Here is a 12,439-nt window from a genome sequence, read left to right as displayed (position 1 = left end):
ACCAAATAAACAAAGCACCATGATTATGGGCCACCTGCTACAACATGGAAATAGACTCATCATAACAAACAAGATGTTTTAATGGTGACTGTTTAGTTATGATTCTCCTGTAAACATGTTTCCTGTTCTGCCGATTGCTTGCTGGTTAAATGGATAACAGTGGTCATCAGTTTATAGAAATACTTTCAAATATCCATTAGCAATTTAATTCCCTACGTGGACCTTAGGCTAAATATACAAAATGGCTTATTTCATTTTCAGTCGAGAATGATTTCGTCTTTCTCTACTTTTCCTCTATCCAGAATTGTGAGATACTGCTATGAACACATGATCTTAAATACAGTCTTATTGCATGACTAAAGAATCTTTAGATTTGGACTGATTTGCACTATATCTGCCTGTCATATAGGTTTCTTAAAATATTAGCATGACAATTCATTTTTTAAGTAAATACATTGACTGAGCCCTTAACATGGCATTAATGAAGAAAAGTCATTTTGTGATACCAAATATACTCATTTCCAAATATTCTACTTATAATTTTGGGATTGCTGTGCTATTTTTTCCCAAGTTGTCAACTTTCTCAGTGCAAAGCAATTAAAAATGTGATTCCAGTGACGTTAGAAATTTGCATTGTGAACCATGCCAATAACTACAATAACACTAATATTAGCGTGGTTTATGTTAATTTATTTTTCTCTCTGTCATACCTAATGTGCTATTTCAATATACAGAAGCATTCTACTCTCCAGAATTAAATTCTATACACTTATGTAGCTACAATTTTTGTTCTTGGAAGTACACGAGTGTGTATGTGTGTACTGTCAGAAAATGATCTCTAGAATCCACTGGAGCCCAGTTGTTCAATAACATAAATTATAGCTGCTTATGCAACAAGTGCAGCTACTGTAAACAGAGAGGAGGTTGGCTAATAAACCACAAATATGTGTTGTGCAAGCAAAATTCTACAGATGTCAGGCATTATAGTATCTCAGATCAAGCACTTTGTGTATATAGGTAAGACTTATTTATGTATGCAATTAAATGGTGCATTTTTCCTTGCAAGCAAATTGCATTTCTGCATATTTGTAGGTGTATTTTTCTAATTTAAGTAAGAAGAGTGTTTAAGAATATGTATGGGAGGATCCATGAGATCGGTGACTCTGCTCCAATTTTTTCAAAGAAAGTTTCTTTTTGTAAATAACAAAGAGCAACCTGTTTATGAAGTCTTGCTGATATAAAAATAAGTTGATAGTCATGGCTAATGTAACAATTATTTGACCCTATGTTATGATTGTAACAATACAAGATTGTTCAATTTGAAAAGCTACATTAAAATGGCAACAGATAATAAAATTTTATCATTGAGTTAGAAACTTGCATTATGTACTAGAAATAAATATAAACATCCAAAATTATTTTTCTACTTAGTCTATTTAAGGCATTGGGCAAGTGGATACATAAATATTTTCATTGCCTCTGTACTTCATAATATTAAATTTTCTGTTTTTGGCATAAAATATAAGCCGATCAGACAGTCTAAGAATATTATTCTGATAACTTAGTACACATGGGAATCATTGTACACTGGATTTCAGTGTTTAATATGGTATAAATCTTTGTGAGGGCCTCAACTTTTATTGAATTCACAGAGGGTAATTTTCCTTATTAAATACAGAAGGGAGGGGGTCTCTCTAGAGGGTTCAAACCTTTTAAAATATCTTCATGATAATTTTATTTCTGTCTAGTCTAAAGTTCCTAGAAGACTGAGAAAAAGAGAGTAAGTATTTCTCAACATTTGCCTAATGTATAATAAAGGCAAGCTCAAAAGGATATTGTGTTCCTTTAGTGGAAAAAAACAATTTTACATTAAAAGAGCAGTATTAGTCAGCCAAAACATAATACCCTGAAAAATCTTTGGCTCTATACAAGATTAATGTACTTAAACTATCAATATGCTATGTTCATCTATGCTTATAAAACAAAAAATGTAAAAAAAAAATCATTAATGGAAAATGAAAAATGCTCATAATTGGGCTTCAGCATAATAGTGATTTTTTTAATCAAGTTAAAATATTTAAATGTTTTCTCTCATTAACTTCTAATAAAGATCTCTTCCACCTCCCAAAATGTTTTTTGCTCTCCCAAAATATTAATTTTATAACTTTGTGATATATAGAATTAACATACTTTTTTTATGTCTTCCTTTGGTTTAACACTGTTACTCTTTGCACAGTCACCGAACACTACATCAAAACGTTAATATTTTACTGAAAGCAATTTGCCAAAAACTATTTAAACAAATTGGTATGCTTTTCATTACATTAGAAAACATACAAACTTCCTAAAACTCTGTTAATGCATTTGAAACTGAGGGGAAAGTTCAGTAAAATATTTTTCCCTGATTGTCTAAAATTCAATTTAATTCAAAGTTTATATATTAAGTACCTGCTATGTATATAACATTAATTTAGTATGCTTCTCAATATAACTTAAATTGCTTTAACAATAAAGAAACATTGATACATTTTAGTCTTATCTTCAATGAGCTGTGATGGGATTTAGAATTGATAACCTGGATCTATGTATGTGTCTGTGTTTGTGTTAACAAAGCAGTAGTATACTTTGTACAAACACAGATACCAAATGCACTTAAACTTGTAAGTTAAAGGGGGAGGAGGCCAAGATGGTGGAGTAGAAGGATGCTCGTAGCTCACCCTCTCCCACAGATACACCAAGACTCACATCTACAGACCCACTCAGCCAACCAGAGCACCTGCAGAACTCCGACAGAACATCGTCCTCTCCAAAAGGTAGAGACGCCAAAAATCTGGTAGGAGAAAAGGAAATAAGAAAGAAGAAAAGTTAAAACAGAGCGGGACGGGTCCCACTGGGAGGGAGCGGCAAAGGAGGACTGGCGCTCGTTCGCTGGGTTTCCCCTCTCCAACTGAGAGGCCAGCGGGACGGAGGGGGAACCTCCGAGGCTCGGATCTGTACAGAGCAGCCCCTAACCTTCGAACTAAGTTAAATGGGCACAGAGGGTCCCCACGACACCCAGGCTGAGACACAGCCCAGCAGCTGGGGGCAGGGCCAGGCTGCCCGAGATGGGCAGAGGATGGGGACAGCTGCACTGAGGCAGCCCCGGAGGACTGCAGGGGCCGCATGCCATGGCTGTGGGAGCACAGGGCAGAACAATCTGGGCCGTCCATAAAACAACATGGCTGATGTGCCCTGGGGGGAAGGGTGCATACCCCATCTCTGAAAACCTGTGGAAAGTTTTTGGGTGAAGAGAGGTGGAGCTCAGGCACAGCCGCCATATCCTCTGGTGCTTAGCACCCAGGTGGGAGTGGGGACGAAACTTGCATCCGTACCTAAGGAATTAGCAGCCTCAAAGGCCAGACAGAGACTTGTCTACAGTCCGAGGCAGATAGGATCCTTCCATCCTGGTCCCTCAGGGAACTTGCTCCACCAAGACAAACAAGGAGCTGGGTTTTGGCCCGGAGCAGGGACAGGGCTGTTCCTCGGTCTTCCCCGAGCCCACCTGCGGAGCGTCAACCCGAGGCGGAGCACGCAGTGGCACAGAGCAGTGGAGCGACTAGCGCCAGGAGAGGGCGGGCGGTCCCCCGCCTTTCAGGCAGGAACACAGACCCTGACCACGGTGCTGGGAGGGAGCGCGGCCCTCCCTCCTACCTGGCCAGTTTGCAACATCTGACTACAGCATTGGGAGGGGCAGTGACCTGTCCACCCACAGCAAAGGAGAGCTGCACCTGACCCAGAGTTGGGAGGAGGCGTGATCTGCTTGCCGACAGGCACTGGGAGCAGTACAGATGAGGGTGCCAACGGAGGGCCTCTGGAAATAGCAAGCTGAGCTTCCAAAACAGGACGAAGACAGAAAGACTTTGCATTAAAAGCACACAGTCTCCAGGAGAACACCGACCTCCCCCCTTTTTTTTCTTTTTTTTTAAATCTGTTTTTACCTGTTCTATTTTCTATTACCCTTTAAATTTTTACTTCTTAAACAATTATATATACCCCCAGTTTTAATACCTTTTAAATTTTTTAAAAATATTTTTATTATTATTATTTTTAAAAATCCACATCATTTCATTTTTATTTTTCTTGGCTTTGACGTCCTGTTATTGATTATACACAGGTTTCAAATACATCTTTTCATCTTTTCTCCTTTTTTAAAGGTTTTTAAAGGAAGTCTCAACCTGATTGGTATTCTGCTTCAATTTGCTCTTCTATTACTCATTATACACTGTGTTGAAACCTTTTTCTCTCCCTTCTTTTAAAATTCTTTCTCTCTCTCTCTCTATTTTTTTTCTAAGTTTTATTCCTACATAGGCATTAGATGGATAAACTCCTTAGGACCAACATAGATAACTGATACTCCATAAACCACAGTGCCAGAGAGGTATGAGCAAGATGAAGAAGCAGAGAAACCTTTCCCAATTAAAAGAACAAGAGAAATCCCCTGAAAGAACGATCAATGAAATAGACATCGATAGCCTATTAGATCAAGATTTCAAAAAACCAGTGATCAAAGCACTGAAGGAACTAAGAGAGTGTATAGAGATATAAAATATGTCAAAAATGAAGTTGAAGCTATAAAGAAGAGCCAAGAAGAACTGGTAAACTCATTGGCTGAGATGAGGAATGATCTAATGGCTGTGCAAAGCAGACTACATAATGCAGAGGAACGAATTAGTGACCTAGAAGACAGGACAATAGAAAGCACCCAATCAGAAGAGCTACAAGATAAACAAATAAAAACAAACGAAAATAGCATAAGGGACATATGGGATAATATAAAGCATGCCAATCTTCACATAATAGGGGTCCCAGAAGGGGAAGAAAGATCAAAGGGGATTGAAAAAGTTTTTGAAGAAATCATGACTGAAAATTTCCCAAACTTAAAGAAGGAATCAGATATCCAAGTACAGGGAGCTCAGAGGTTCCCAAACAGGAAGAACCCAAATAGACCCACACCAAGACATATCATAATCAAGATGGCCAGAGTCAAGGATAAAGAAATGATCCTAAAGGCAGCAAGAGAAAAGCAAAGCGGGAGTTACAAGGGAACCCCCATAAAGCTCTCAGCTGATTTCTCTACACAAACACTACAGGCCAAAAGGGAGTAGCAAGATATATTCAAAGTATTGAATGAAAAAAAGATGCAGCCTAGGATACTTTATCCAGCAAGGCTATCCTTTAGGATAGAAGGAGACATAAAGAATTTCACAGACAAGAAAAAACTACAAGAGTTTAGCAACACTAAGCCCATGATAAAAGAAATACTGAAAGGTCTATACTCTAAATAGAAAAGCAGCAGGATGCTACAGAAATGAGAAACTCATAACTGGAAAGGTGATAACTCATGAATTACAAATAAAATAAACACGGAATTGTAAAAGAAGACATCTAAGTCATTAAGAATGGGAGAGGGAAGCAAGAAAATATAGAGTATTTATTTTTCGTTTTTAAATTTTTTGTTCTTGGTAGCATGGGTTTGAGCTTATATTACTACCTGTTTAATACAAACAGTTATAGTAATGAGTTAATAGATTTACAAAAAAGGGTAAGTACAAGTGAGTCACAAAAACTAAATAAAATCCAAGGTAATACAAAGGAAAATTTCCAAACCACAAAAGGAAGAAGAAAGGAACAAAGAGGAAATACCAATTCAACTGCAAGGTAAGTTCAAAATGGCAATAAACATACGTCTATCATTAATTACTATAAATGTTAATGGACTAAATGCTCCAATCAAAAGATACAGAGTAGCAGACTGGATAATAAAGCAAGAACATACCATATGCTGCATACAAGAGACCCACTTTAGGGAGAAGGACACATATAGATTGAGAATGAAAGGATGGAAAAGAATATTCCATGCAAGTGGAAAAGCCAAAAGCGCAGGTGTAGAAGTACTAATTTCAGACAAAATAGACTTTAAAACAAAAGCCATAAGGAAAGATAAAGAAGGACATTTTATAATGATTAAATGAGTAATACAAAATGAGGATATTACACTCATTGATACATATGCTCGCAATATAGGAGCACCTAAGTACAAAAAACAATTACTAACAAATATAAAGGAGGAAATTGATGGGAATACAATCATTGTCAGAGACTTTAACACTGCATTAACATCACTAGACAGATCTTCCAGACAGAAAATAAATAAGGCAACAGAGAAATTAAATGATACAATAGAAAAATTAGATTTGGTGGATATTTTCAGAGCATTACCCCCCCCCAAAATTGGATATACATTCTTTTCAAGTGCATATGGAACATTTTCTAGGATTGATCATGTACTTGGGCACAAAATAAACCTCAACAATTTTAAGAAGACAGAAATTATCTCAACCATCTTTAATGACCACAATGCCATGAAAGGAGAATTCAATAACAGAGAAACAAAGGGGAAAAAAAGCATGGATTAAACAACATTCTACTAAAAAACCAATGGGTCAATGATGCAATCAAAGCTGAAATTAAAAAATACCTTGCGACAAATGAAAGCAAAACCACACAAAATTTATGGGACACAGCAAAGGCAGTGCTAAGAGGGAAGTTTATAGCAACAGGCCTTCCTCAAAAAAAACACCAATCTCAAATAAACAATCTAACCCACCAGCTAAAATAATTAGAAAAAGAACAGCAAAAAAAACCCACAAGGCAGCAGAAGGAAGGGAATTATAAAGATCACGGAGGAAAAATAAAATAGAGACTAAAAAATCCATAGAAAAAAATCAATCAAACCAAAAGCTGGTTTTTTGAAAAAGTAAATAAAATTGACAAACCTCTGGCCATACTCACAAAGAAGAAAAAAGAGAGAGCACAAATTAGCAAAATAAGAAAGGAAAATGGAGAAATTACAACAAATAAAATAGAAATACAGAATATCATATGAGAATATTATGAAAAACTATATGGAAGCAAACTGGATAACCTAGAAGAGGTGGACAAGTTTCTAGAAAAATACAGTCCACCAAGACTACACCAGGAAGAAAATGACCACTTGAACAAAATGATCACTAGGTATGAAATTGAATTAGCAATAAAAAACCTCACTACAAATAAAAGTCCAGGACTGGACGACTTCAATGGGGAATTCTACCAAACATACAAAGAAGAACTCATACCAGTCCTTCTCAAACTCTTCCAGAAGATTGAAAAGGAGGGAATACTCCCAAACTCATTCTATGAAGCCACCATCACCTTGATACCAAAACCAGGCAAAGACACTACCAAAAAAGAAAATTATAAGCCAATATCACTGATGAACATAGACGCAAAAATACTCACCAAAATATTAGCAAATAGAATCCAACAGCACATAAAAAAGAGTATACATCATGATCAAGTGGGGTTCATCCCAGGGACACAAGGGTGGTTCAACATATGCAAATCAATCAATGTAATACATCACATCAACAAGAGAAAGGACAAAAACCACATGATCATCTCAATAGATGCAGAAAAAGCATTTGATAAAATTCAACACCCATTTATGATAAAAACTCTCACCAAAGTGGGTATAGAGGGAGCATATCTCAACATAAAAGCTGTATATGACAAACCTACAGCCAGCAGAGTACTCAATGGTGAAAAACTCAAAAGCTTCCCACTAAAATCTGGGACATGACAAGGATGCCCACTATCACCACTCCTATTCAACATAATCTTGGAAGTCCTAGCTACAGCAGTCAGGCAACAGAGAGAAATAAAAGGGATCCAAATTGGAAAAGAAGAGGCGAAAGTGTCAGTATATGCAGATGACATGATACTATATATACAAAACCCTAAAAGGTCCACACAAAAACTACTAGAGCTGATCGAAGAATTCAGCAAGGTAGCAGGTTACAAGATTAATGTTCAAAAATCAGTTGCATTTCTTTACACTAACTATGAATCAACAGAAACAGAAAGTAAAGAAACAATCCCCTTTAAAATAGCACTCAAAGTAATAAAATACCTAGGAGTAAATCTAACCAAGGAGGTGAAAGACTTATACACAGAAAACTATAAAACACTGATGAAGGAAATTAAAGAAGACTTTAAAAAACGGAAAGATATCTCATGCTCCTGGATTGGAAGAATCAATATTGTTAAAGTGATCATACTGTCCAAGGCAATCTAGATTTAATGATTGCTATCAAATTACCCAGGACATATTTCAAAGAACTAGAAAAATCATAATAAAATTTGAATGGAACTACAAAAGACCTAGAATTGACAAAGCATTACTGAAGAACACAAAAGAGGCTGGTGGAATACCTCTCCCAGTCTTCAGACAATACTACAAAGCTACAGTCATTAAGACAGCATGGTACTGGTACGAAAACAGACATATGGACCAATGGAACAGGATAGAGGGCCCAGAAATGAACCCACAAACTTTTGGTCAACTCATCTTCGACAAAGAAGGCAAGAATATACAGTGGAATAAAGACAGTCTCTTCAGCAAATGGTGTTGGGAAAACTGGACAACAGCATGTAAATCATTGAAGATAGAACACTCCCTTACACCATACACAAAAATAAACTTAAAATGGATCAAAGAGTTTAACATAAGACAAGATACAATAAACCTCCTAGAAGAAGATATAGGCAAAACATTATCTCACATACATCTCAGAAATGCTCTCCTAGGGCAGTCTACTCAAGCAATAGAAATGAAAGCAGGAATAAACAAATGGGATGTAATTAAACTTACAAGCTTCTGCACAGCAAAGAAAACCATAGGTAAAACAAAAAGACAATTTACGGAATGGGAGAAAATTTTTGCAAATGAAACTGACAAAGGCTTGATCTCCAGAATAGATAAGACGCTTATACGACTTAATAAGAAAAAACAAACAACCCAATCCAAAATTGGCAAAAGACCTAAACAAGCAATTCTCCAAGGAAGACATACAAATGATTAATAGGCACATGTAAAAATGCTCAATATCACTAATTATCAGAGAAACGCACATCAAAACTACAATGAGGTATCACCTCACACCAGTCAGAATGGCCATAATTCAAAAGTCCACAAATTACAAATACTGGAGAGGGTGTGGAGAAAAGGGAACCCTCCTACACTGCTGGTGAGAATGCAGTTTGGTGCAGCCACTGTGGAAAACAGTATGGAGATTCCTCAAAAGACTAGGAATAGACTGACCATGTACCCAGGAATCTCGTTCCTGGGCATATATCCAGAAGGAAGCCTATTTCAGAAAGACACCTGAATCCCAATGTTCATAGCAGCACTATTTACAGTAGCCAAGACATGGAAATAGCCTAAATGTCCATCAACAGATGACTGGATAAAGAAGAGGTGGTATATTTATACAATGGAATACTATTCAGCCATAAAAACTGACAACATAACACCATTTGCAGCAACATGGATGTTCCTGGGGAATGTCATTCTAAGTGAAGTAAGCCAGAAAGAGAAAGAAAAATACCATATGAGATCGCTCATATGTGGAATCTAAACAAACAAACAAACAAAGGATAAATACAAAACAGAAACAGACTCATAGACATAGAATACAAACTTGTGGTCGCCAAGGGGGCGGGGGGTGGGAAGGGACAGAGTGGGTTTTCAAAATGTAGAAAAATAAACAAGACTATACTGTATAGCACAGGGAAATATATACAAGATCTTGTGGTAGCTCACAGCGAAAAATGTGACAATGAATATATGTATGTTCATGTATAACTGAAAAATTGTGCTCTACACTGGAATTTGACAAAACATTGTAAAATGACTATAATTCAATTAAAAATGTTAAAAAAAAACTGTTCTGAAAATAAGTCAGTGAAAACATGAGGCATTTTTTTCCTTCTTCTGGCAAGTAAAGCAGCTGCTTGGAAGACGTCTATTCTCTTGGTATTGGAAGATACCCAGAAGCCAATATGTCTAAAAACAACTATTTCATAGGTTTGCTTACTAATGAGAGTGCTCATGTAATTTCTTAATTTATTGGAAACTCTTACTTTATCTCCTGGACTATTTTAAAGTATACAGTCTCTTATTATTACCATTTACAAACTTTTTTTAATACAAAATACAATTAAATTTGTCACACTAATAACCTGATAACTCATTATTATTTTAAAAAGAAAATTTTGAAACTGAAATACTGGTAAGACTAGTATTTTATTCATTTTGTTTTATATATTTCAAACCCTAACCTACAGTTAATTGCCATATGTTCTTATTTATTACATAGCTTATACCCCATAGCTTCTTAAAATATGAAGTATTTTTCTCTTTAATGTTTTAATTGTGAATTATTTGTCTAATATTAATATTTCTGCATCTTTTTTCATTTATTACAATATGCCTGAACTATTTTTATCTTACATTTCATACTTACATGTGCAGCAGAATTTTGTTGGTGATTGAGGAGTTCATAGCTGAAGGATTACATTATAATGTAACACAGCAAAACCTGAAATCTAATATCAAAAAATTTAGTTTTTAAAGTCACTTCCCTATACTCAATAACTGAAACTTTTCCCTAGACACATCTTTTTCATAGTTTCTCACAAAAATCAAAATTATTCTTGCTTTATTATGTGAAAGATGTGTAACACTTTGAGAGGAAATACAGTGAAAAAATTGAAAACTCTAGAGCCTCACAACCTGGGTACAGACCTTGGTACTACGTTAGACTTAAGCAAGTTAATTCACCACTATTTGCCATAATTTCCCTCTCTATAAGAAGCATTTTTGCTGTGAGAGTTTTTCCTTCCAGTTGATTGTGGTATAATTGACATATAACACCATGTAAGTTTAAAGTGTATAGCATAATGATTTGACTCATCTTTTCACTTTTGTATATAGCATACAACAGTGTTTAGTATATTTATCTTGTTATCAAAGAGTGTGATACTTCCAGCTTTGTTCTTCTTTCTCAAGATTATTTTGGCTATTTGAAATCTTTTATATTTCCATACACATTTTAATGGCATTTGTTCTAGTTCTGTGGGAAATGTCATTGATCTTTTGATAGGGATTGCATTGAAGCTATAGATTGCCTTGTGTACTATGGTCATTTTAACAATATTAAATCTTCCAGTCCAAGAACATGGGCTGTCTTTCCATCTGTTTGTGTCATCTTGTCTTTGATTTCTTTCAAAAATGTCTTATAGTTTTCTGAGTACAGAACTTTTATCTCCTTAAGTAGATTTACTCCTAGGTATTTTTTCCTTTCTGATGTGAAGGTAAATGGGATTGTTTCCAATGAAGACATACAAACAGGTACAGTAAAAGCTACTCAATATCACAAATCATCAGGGAAATGCAAATCAAAAACTGCAATGAGATATCACTTGACACCTTTTAGAATGGCTATCATCAAAAAGACAAGAGATAACAAGTGTTGGAAAGGACATGGAGAAAAGGGAAACTTTGTGCATTGTTGATGGGAATGGAAATTTTTACAGCTGTTATGGAAAAGAGTATGGAAGTTCCTTAAAAATTAAAAAAAAAAGAACTTCTATATGATCCAGCAATTCCATTTCTGGGTATTTATCCAAAGGAAACAAAATTATTCTAGAAGACATATCTGTGTCCCATGTTCATTGCAGCATTATTCACAATAGGCAATACATGGAAACACCCTAAGTGTCCATTGATTGAGGAGTGGATAAAGATTATATATATAATGGAATATTATATATGTATATATAATGGATTATTGTTATTATTCAGGCTTCAAAAAGAAGGAAATTGTGCTATTTGTGACAGCGTGGATCAACTTTGAGGGCATTATGGTAAGATAAACTAGTTAGACAGAGTAAAACAAATAGTATATGATCTCATTTATATTTGGAATCTAAAAAACATTAAAAATAAAAAGTACAAACACTTGGCTCATAGATACAGGGAACAGATTGGTGTTTGCCAGTGGCAGTAGGTGGGAAGTTGGCAAAATGCATGAAGGTAGTCAAAGGGTACAAACTTTTAGTTATAAGATAGATAAGTCTTAGGGATGAAATGTACACAATGGTGACTGTAGTTAACACTGTGTTGTGTATTTGAATGTCACTAAAAGATAGATATAAAAGTTCTCATCACAAGAAAAACAAATTGGTGACTGTGTGGTGATAGATTTTAATTAAACTTATTGTGGTAATCATTTCCTAACATACACATATCAAATCTTTATATTGTACACCTAAAACTAACAATGTTATATGTCAATTATATCTCCAAAAGTTATTCAGTTTTTAATTTTTTACATTTAATGCTTATAATCAATTTTTATATTATGATTTATTCATTTTTTAGTTTATTATTTCTGCTCATCCCTTGTATTTGGCTGATGTTATTTTTGTTGTTTGTTTCCAGAAATAGCACAAGAATAGGACGCTTTCTAAGCCTTTGTATAAGTTAGAATGACTTTTTTCTTGAATTATAATTTAC

Source organism: Camelus ferus, chromosome X, assembly GCF_009834535.1.
Source record: "Camelus ferus isolate YT-003-E chromosome X, BCGSAC_Cfer_1.0, whole genome shotgun sequence".
Lineage (NCBI taxonomy): Eukaryota > Metazoa > Chordata > Mammalia > Artiodactyla > Camelidae > Camelus > Camelus ferus.
This window is presented reverse-complemented; position numbering follows the sequence as displayed.